The following is a 9,918-nucleotide window of genomic DNA, read 5'->3' as shown; positions in this document are numbered from 1 at the left end:
AGCCTTCTGAAGAGCAGTGCAAGTAAGCCTTATCACAATCTAATGCTTTACCACATTTGCATAATAACACAGTGGTCAGAAATCTAGCCTTTGATATGAGTTCATTGCATTAAACAGAAAAAATAATCTACATTTAGATTACCATTTTCTACATAATCCTAAATTATTGAGTAAATGAATTACATTTATTTTTTCATACCTTTGTATTGTAGTTACTAGTCATGGTTTAACAAAGACCTAAGAGTATCTTAACACGAGTAGAAAATAAAAAGTTAATATAAAAGTTTGTTCATTGTTTTAGACTTGCATCAAAGGTGTCATCTTGGGAATAACATAATTCCATAATAACTGCTTAGCTCATTTATTTCATGCCTAAGGCTCTTTGAATTGTGCAGATAAGTTGCATTTTAGTACGTTTTTTATGACGTATGTATTTATTAGCAGTTGCACAATAATGATAGTGTACATTTGACCAATAATATATTACCTGTTTAACATTCTTTATATAATATAGCATCTATGGCTGCTCTAAAATTAGTTTAAGTAAATGAGTCACATTCTCAGGTAACTGTGTGAAGCATAGATTTGATCAACCAATTACAGTAACAAAGCCCTTTAGTGTAATCTGTTATTCAAGATGTTTTTATTTGTGTTTGTTGTTTGTTTGAGATTGATATTTCTGAATTGCTATTGTACATACACAAATAATTGGTAAAGAAATTCTACTGAATTCCCCCTGTCCATTATTCGTAAAAAAAAAAACAAAAAAAAAACACATGCTTAAACTGGCCCTGTTATTAGCCTAATCATAAATAATTACACTGCATCTGTCTGCAGTTTATTCACACATATAACTGATAGAGAGACATCTTTGAAGCTCAGTATTGTCATAAATTTTGCACTGAGTACTGAGTACACTGTTGATTTAAGGTTATTATTAAAGCACTATTGTGATGTAATTGGTGGCTACTTTGTAATTGTTCATTCAGCTGTCAGCATATATTTAGTGATTCATTGACTAACAGAAAAATAGAATAAAACTCTGTATACAAACAAATTAAATTATGTTTAATTGACTTTTATTTGATCTGCAGTTATGAAAAAAAAAATTAACACTTGGACTTGGGACGATCTAATATGCATGGAAAGATTTTTTATCCTCTTTTCACATTTTAATTTGACCAGAACCAAAAGCAAAATACATAAACAGCAAGGCAATTAAAATCTGAAATATCAATATTGGTGACCTTCCAAAACTATATAAACAAGCCAGGTCTTATGCATGCAAACTATTATGCACATAGATAGATAGCCTTGTTTTCCTTCCCTTTCTTTTCTATCCATTTTGATAAAAAAAAATACAGTGAGGAAAATAAGTATTTGACAACCCTGCTATTTTACAAGTTCTTCCACTTAAAAATCACGAAGGGATGTGAAATTGTCATTGTAGGTGCATGTCCACTGTGAGAGACATCCAAAAAAACATAATAAAAAATCCAGAAATCACAATATATGATTGCTTTTAACTATTTCTTTGTGTGACACCGCTGCAAATAAGTATTTGAACAACGTCTATTAGCTAGAATTCTGACCCTCAAAGACCTGTTTGTCTGCCTTCAAAATGTCCACCTCCACGCCATTAATTATCCTAAATTAGATCCTTTTCCACCTTTTTATTGTCATTACACTGTGTCAAATACAGAACAAAGAAATGAACTCTCTGCATTTAACCCATCCCTCTGGGGAGCAGTGAGCCACCATTGTGCAATGCCCGTGAACCAGTGTGGGGTTAAGGGTTTTTGCTCCAACAGACTCAGTGGAAGTCTGTAGGAGTGAGGCTCGAACGCAGAACCTCTGGATTACAAGCGCAATGCCCTAACCACTAGGACACCACATCCAGAGGAGTCATGAGAGAAACTGTTGTGGTCAGATGTCCACATGAAAATCACTGTCCTGAGCTGACTGTTGTCACAGGAACTGTTGTCACAGTCTTAGTGCGGCTGATTGACAGGTCGAGTCGTGGATGTGAAGTCTTTTAAAGCAGACTTACCAAGAGACGCTGGAGGTGAAAATATTTGGACCTGATCAGTCGAAAATCAAAATTAATCAGCAGTCCAAAGACAGATGGAGACAGTTCACTCTGTCTTTTTCCAGGACCTGGTTTAGCTACAACGTTTGCCTAACTGCATGCACTGAGGCTAACGCTTTATTTTGCTTTCCTGATTCCTTTTTCAAAGATCAGTATCTGACCCAGCATGGATAAAGACAGATAGGACAGATTTAAAGAACTTTTTAGAAAAGGCAAAGAAGAATGAACAATCTGGGATTCACATGGGAAATGAAATAATATAGTGTAGCCTACTTTTGTACTTTTTCTAGGTGTTTGTTAATTTGCATAGTTGCTTTTAAATAAACACATCAACAGAAAATAAATGGTTTTTATATATAACAAAAAAATATAAAGCTGACTAACAGTTTCTACATGATTAAAGTGGTACTTTTTTTTAGGCTTGTGAGATCATATCGGACTATGCAAATCACAGATTTGCCTTCATAAAGCCTCAGAACAGCAAAATGTATGTACAAAAAGTTAAACTGTACATGAAATTATGTTTTTGTTGTTATAAGGTGTTTTAATAATGTTGTTTGTTTAATTTCTTTTGTCTGCATTCATATAAATATACTGGTGTGATAACCAAGCATAAGTTTGATTGGTTTTTGGTATACGTCTACTTTGAATTTATAGCCCCCCCCTGGAGAAAACTCCACCAGCCTCAACTGCATTTGACCTCTGTAATTGCAAACAAAGGCTACTGTACCAAATATTATCATTGATTTTCTCAGGTGTTCAAACACTTATTTGCAGCTGTATCACAAAAATAAATAGTAAAAAAATTATACATGGTGATTTCTGGATTTCATTTTACAGTATGTCTCTTACAGTGAGCATGGACCTACGATGAGAATTTCAGAAATTCCAAAATATCAGGGTGTTCAAATACTTATTTCCCTCACTGTATATATATACTCCATACAAGGGTTGGGCAATTAGTTGCATTTGGAAAATAATTGCAAATTAAACTTGTTTTTTTCAATTGCAGAGGCAAATTGCAAGAATGAGAGACCAAATTCCTCACTCCAGCCATTTAGGTTCCAGAAATCCATTGGGGTGGGCTATGAGCCACAGGGAAGGAAAGAGACATATGTTGCTAGCATGCAGACCCATGCACACGGGTGAAAGTCAGGACTTTTCCACACAACAGTAACAGTAAAGTCCTGTGCTATTGTACACTAGACAAGATTGCTTTGAAAATCATGAAAAAAAAAATGGAAGGAAACATTTACATACATGTGGCTAATGCCAAGGAAAATCTAAATAGAATACCAATATTGCTGGAAAAATTAAAATTTTACGATTCTGGATAATTCTTTCAGCCCTACCCTGAATGAATGCTGGTGAGCTGCAGGGGAAGGTGTAAAATAACTCTTATATCTCAATGTCATAAAAAAAAATGAAAGCAAAATATTTTTGTTTTCTGTTGGATAAATAACTTAATTTATAACTATTAATTAGATAAAATTGTTAATTTTTTTCCACAATATAACTTCTGTAAAGAGGTTTTCAAGTTTTGCTAAGGCACTGCAAACATAATTTTTTTCTTAGTGATTTAAAATGAGGATCTCTCACCATTTCCAACAGTATAACTAAGCATTATTTACCTTGCAGCCATGAATAAGCCTAGATTTCATCATGTGTAGCATAATTTTCAACATCTTGGGTCTCTTTAGCTCCCATTTTGATCATGATTATAATTTGTCCATCTGTAATCCTAGCACGGGTAAAAAAGAGCTCACTGATTGCAAGGTTCATTATCATTGTAATAGTTAAAGTTAGGCAATGAAAATACGGTATTTTCAAATAGTAAAGGGGAGTCAAAGAGGTAAAGATGAGATCCAGACTGATGATGTGGTGGAGAAGAATATGTGTCTGTGGATGAAAAACAATTATGTATTGTATACTGTAGGAAATGCTGCTGCAATGTAAACATTTGAAAACATTTTAAAATGGTGTACTAAGTCATGGAAACAATGGACTTTGGATGGATTTCTATTTTTTTATATGTGAAAATATGGATATTAATTATATATTTGACAATATCAAATAATAGTTTTAATTTAATTGAAATTAAAAGGTCATTAATTTACTAAACAATAAAACTGTGACAAAAAAATAGCTATTTCTAATGTAAACTATAGGTAGTGGTATTGTGCAAGGTTTGCCATCAAAGAAAAGTCTTGTCAGACAGAGTGGTAGATTTTTGATCAGATGTTCAATAAGGGAAAATATTTTGATAACAGGAAGGAGGATATAATTTAGATTTAGCATTACACAAATCTGGGGATGCTTTGCACAGGCAGGGCCTGGCAAGTTCAAAATCTTGCAAAAGCCTGCAAATTCTACCATCTATTTCAGCTGATGTAACAAGTAAAATTCTCCACTGTGAAATCAATAAAGACAATCAATCAATCAATCAATACATCAGAGGTGAATTAAGGAAGATAAAGCTGGGCTTACACTCTGTGTTTGTTGCCCTTTTCGAAGCGACTTTCCAGTTGTGCGAGAATTTTCCGATCGGCCTGACTTTCAACCTGATTGTGCGTCGTGAGTCATGTAGTGTACAGGGGGTAATGGGGAGTGATCAGCCTCCCACATCCACCTCCCGATCAGGAATTGTGAGGTCGGGAGAAAATCAAACATGTTTGATATTCAGTCATGGGCAAATCATTCAGTGTACATGCACATGGACTCTTCTTCTTCTTCCTCTGAGATGAAAACACAGAAGCATGGCGGGTGTGCGGGTGAAATGGAATTCTTTCTGTAAAGCGTTTAGCCAAATATGCTGCGACCTTTTCTTTTTAGGGCTTTACGCATAAAATTTCACAAATTTCCAAGGCTCTTTCCACTCTCTTCACATTCCGCTTCTACTGGTTTGACTTCCGGATAGATGAGTCACAGTACTGCCATCTCTCCTCGGGGTTGATACTGATGTGGTTTTCAGACGTGCAGTATGAGCAGGTAGATCGCATCAGAGTCTAGGGCCGCACATGCATCGTGAGCTACGTACTCACACTGTACGACGAAACACTGCGGTTTCTCATTCCATTTACCAGCCTAACTCTGCCCGGTTTCCAATTTTTCACTCATCTTTTCCACCCGCTTCTGCTTCTTTATACATGTCTCCATCCTAGCTATCGGGGGCAGATTATTTGAGATCATTGCTGATGCTCCAGCTCATTTTCTAGTTCTCGCGGGACAGTGGTGAGAGAGGTTTTTATGGTTTCGTAGTGTTCCTGTTATCCTGACCTGTTCTGCCTCTCAACCACTGAGCTTACCTGTTCGCATCTGAACGTTCTGCCTGAACTCTCTGTCGACTCTTGGAACCCTGTACCAGCCTGTTCCTGTTCTGATCAGTATCCCTGATCAGGCTTCGGCCTCCTGGACCTCTTAGGCTTCCTGTTCTGATCAGTATCCCTGATCAGGCTTCAGCCTCCTGGACCTTTTAGGCTTCCTGCTCTGAAATGTTTCCGTGACCTGGCCCAGGCTCATGCCTTCCCTCCAGGACTCCAGCATCGGGATCACTCTGGGCGAGCCGGCCACATCTAGTTGGCAGGCCTCCGGCTAAACCGGGTAAGTGACTCACATGGATAATTATTCCTCCTCAAATAATCATGGTCATTTACCTTGTTTCTTTCCAACCATATTTTCCAATGGTGTGCAGTGCCCAGCCTCAGCCGCTGCAGATCCGCCCGATCTTATGTTTTGAATAAACAACTTTGAATTATCACACTGCCTTTCTCACCTTTAATACAGGGTCCTTCTGTCCTGTATCATTACAACCATGTGTTATCTACATTTCAGCTAAAGCCGAAATGGACCCTGCAATGTTACAATGACGTAAAACGCTTCAATAATCACTGTAGGGCTAGTTGAAAAGCCTGGATTTTTTCTTGTTTTTACCTTTGATTAAATCCTTTTATTTTTCAGAGATGATTCATTAAAAGCTTATGGCATTGAAATTTGAACATTAATTTGAAAAAACAATATCTGTGAGTGGGTGTCCTGTTTTTAAGCAAAACTAAATGCTACAGTGGCTTATTCTAAGCTATTACAGCACCCTTTAAAATCTTGCAAACTGATATAATTTGACAAAGACACAAAATATATAATAAAAAATGATTTATATAAAAACTAACTGAGGCTGCACTATGATAATTGTGAGGTATAGACAATAGCTGTAGATTTATGTCTTATGTTGTGTCTCACCACCATCATTCCAAAACCGTATGGTATGTCCAAAATGTATTACACTATGATGGAAAAAAAAAAGTTTGCAGCAGCAGTGGCAGAAGATTTTAAGGGCAAATAGCTAGCTGAAGGTCAAACCTCTGCTCCAGTTGTGTATTGTACGGAAACAGCAACTGCAGAGGCCACTGTGTTGATTCATAGAGAGAGCAAGGATATCTCTTTCAGAGGGTGCAATTAGCAGTGGCTGAAAACCAAAGGAGCTTTGACAGATTTCAGTGGCAGCTTGTTTGCATGTTTTGTCGAGAGTAGATAAATACTCCAGTTTCACCTCCTATGGGACTTCAGGCTCCTTGATCATTGTATTAATTTGTCTATTGGTTTGCAAATGGAAAGTGAGGCAAGCATTACCTCAGTACTAATAGCTAAAAAGAGTTCAATCACCTGTGATATTAATTAGGGACCTCTATCAAAGACAGTTTCCTATAGCTGGATGACATGATTGAGATTTGAGGTTTCAGTGTGAGACAGGAACTTCTTCATATGAAGAAGATGAAAAACATGTTGACAAATACCTTTGTTGGGTCTAGAAATGGAAGATGTGATGGATCTGCTCCCCTTTGTTACCAGTAGATATTAGTTGTATAACTAATAAATTGCACTGTATTAATCTGTATAGGATATTTTTTATTTATTTATATACTCAACCTAAAGGTGAATTTTCCAAAGGTATATAATGCAGGGTTTGGATGTCATTAAAAAACAACACATGAGAAACGTAACCAGGTGTGGTGATCTGGGGTGGCAAGTTATGTTTTACTTGATTCTTGAGAAAAGAGACCTCCATTGACTGAATCAGCTGACGACAGGTAAAATAGGCTTTAATAACCCCCTCCAACAGGTGATCGTGAGTTCGATTCCCACAAAAACTGAAATCGCAGAAAATATTTGTTTCAGGTGTTTTAAAGTAGCTTCAGCCTTGGCGTTCAGATAAATGTATTGTTTCATCAGCTCAAGATGAAACTAGAGCAGCACTTTATAATTATTCACAGATGGATCTCTAAAAATTGGCAAAACTCTGGTTCCATTGAGACACTGCTTTTATTTGGTTTGGTCTGTCCTATAGGGTCTATCATCATTGATTTAGCAAAGGAATGTACAGTAAGGAATTACAGTTTTCTTATGTGCACATTTTAAATCATAATTACTTATTGAATATGGTTGAAAATCTAGTATTAGAACTGGACCCAAATTTGGATGGGACAAGAGCTTTTAGTCATACTAGAAGATATTGTGATAGAGTGAAACCAGAATAATCTAAATATACATTTCACATTTCTTTTTTTTGTTTGTTTTTTTGTTTAAAACTTTTTTATTGAGGAAACACCTGAAAATTCAGACATCAACAGTATAAATGTGTCCTCTTTTTTGATGTGAACATGAAACATAAAGATAACACAAAGTCAAAACGAAAACAGAAGTGGTATAAATAAACAGAAACACTTTCTTGAATCGCTTTAAATTATTTGCTAAAGAAAACTGTATTCTTTCCAGCCACAGTTTAACCGATGGGACCTCTGATTTTGTCCAGAACATTACATTTCTTTTCTGAATGAAAGCTATAGGTGACACTTTAGGTTGGATAAAGAGAATCAAATATGCTAAAGGTGAGTAAAAATCCATGTATTCCCAAATTCATATATCACAAGAAAATAATCAGGAAGAGGCGGATTAATTCAGGGGAATTAGACTGTTATACAGTATATATAGATATATCTACTGTAGAGCCTACGATGCTGTGGATCCTAAACTCACCAAGAACTCAGAGGAGTTTGGTTAAAAAGGGACACTTGCAGACATAGTTGTAAAGTAGAGGTAAATAATGCAATATTGGTATACGATGCGATAATGGCAACAATTCTGGACAACACTTCCTCAGTGGAAGGACAGACGTAAATGCAGATATGTTTCACTGAAAAAATGCTGGATATAGGGTGAGTCCTAATCTGCAGCATAACTTAGGAGAGCTTGATTGCAAACATACTGTTGACCATCAGTAGTTGCAAGTGCATATTATTTATGTTTTTTTATGTAAGCAGGCTTGATAAGCATAATTGGTCTCAGGTGATTGTGATGCTCAGCAGTAGCAGCTCCACCCTCTCAGGAGGAGAGCACAACAGGAACGGAAGAGAACGAACAGGTCAAGAGACAAACAAAAAACACAACCACCCCAGGATCATATTTTAATGTTTTATTCTGAACTGATTAAAAACAGTAATGAACTGATATACACCACACTGATGAATGTTTCATGTATACCTATATCCAACCAAAAACAAATCTGAAAAAACTTGATATATTTCATTCATTAAATTCACTAAGTAAACAAATTATGTGTATTAATTGCACACATACTGATGTTTTCAAGTCTTTATGACAGTCAAATGGTATTCTTTTCCACATGCAGCTAATAAAAACATATAATTTAAGATTAAAATATTACATCAGGGCTAGTAAAAACTTTTGAAACAGAAATATAAGCTTTATGAAAAGTAAGGTTAAAATCTGCTTAAAGTTAATTCAAAGGGTACTTTTAATTTGACTTACAATAAGTCACATTGAAACAAACATTCTCATTTATTGAATATGAATGAAATGATGCAATGCAGTACAAATGATAGGAGATAATGTCACCTTAATTTTTCAGTACTTTTCATACTAGAAATCTTCTGATTACTGCTCTTCTTCACAGTATGTGTTTGAAGTGGATAATTTATAATCTATCTGTAGAAAAGGTATGTGTAATTCTGCCAAAAACCTGCAATGTGATTTTCTTTATAAATCTGGATGTTTGAAACATTTATAAAAAAAAAAAAAAAAAGGAAATTAAAGAAATACTGATCTCACTAGTTTTACCTCACCGGTCCAGTCAAATAAGTAAAAACAAAAAACAAAACAAAAAAACAGAAAACATATATTCAATTATACAAGTGATTGCTGATCTGCTAAATATCCAGTTGATTTCCATTGCTTGTCACTCTTAATTTCATGGTCAACAGACAGCATTTCAATATGAAAACCTCAGCTGGATCAAATCCAAATTTCACAAAATATTAAGCCAATGACTTTTTCCGAATACATATAAAAAAAAAGAAAAAGCAACGGTTATTGGGTGTTGTTAGATGTTTTAAAATACGTCATTTTCACAACTGTATGTTTAATGCAGGGTTAGTGCAGGAGGATTATTAAAATTCTAAGCTTGCCCAAACATAAAAAAGTGAAATAGTCATTTTAGTTAACATCAAACTAATTTCTTCAATTTAGCTGCAGAAGTTTACAATTTTAGCATGTCAGAGTTGTACAGTCATGTTTTTTCACTTTGTATGTACACATCCATAAAAAGCATGAGAGAAAACCTGGAGTTTTTTTTTATTTTATTTTTTTTTAATCATATATTGTCCCATGGCATTCTACACTCTCTGTTTTAAACAATATTATATAAGGATGCATACATAAAAATGATAAAAGTTACTGAAAATACGAAGAATTATTACAGATAATTCCATTTTATTTTACCATGTCCTTAAAGGTTTGTGAATTTGATGGATAAAATT

This window comes from Cyprinodon variegatus, unplaced genomic scaffold, assembly GCF_000732505.1.
Source record: "Cyprinodon variegatus isolate N-32 unplaced genomic scaffold, C_variegatus-1.0 Scaffold73, whole genome shotgun sequence".
In the NCBI taxonomy this organism is placed as follows: domain Eukaryota; kingdom Metazoa; phylum Chordata; class Actinopteri; order Cyprinodontiformes; family Cyprinodontidae; genus Cyprinodon; species Cyprinodon variegatus.
This window is presented reverse-complemented; position numbering follows the sequence as displayed.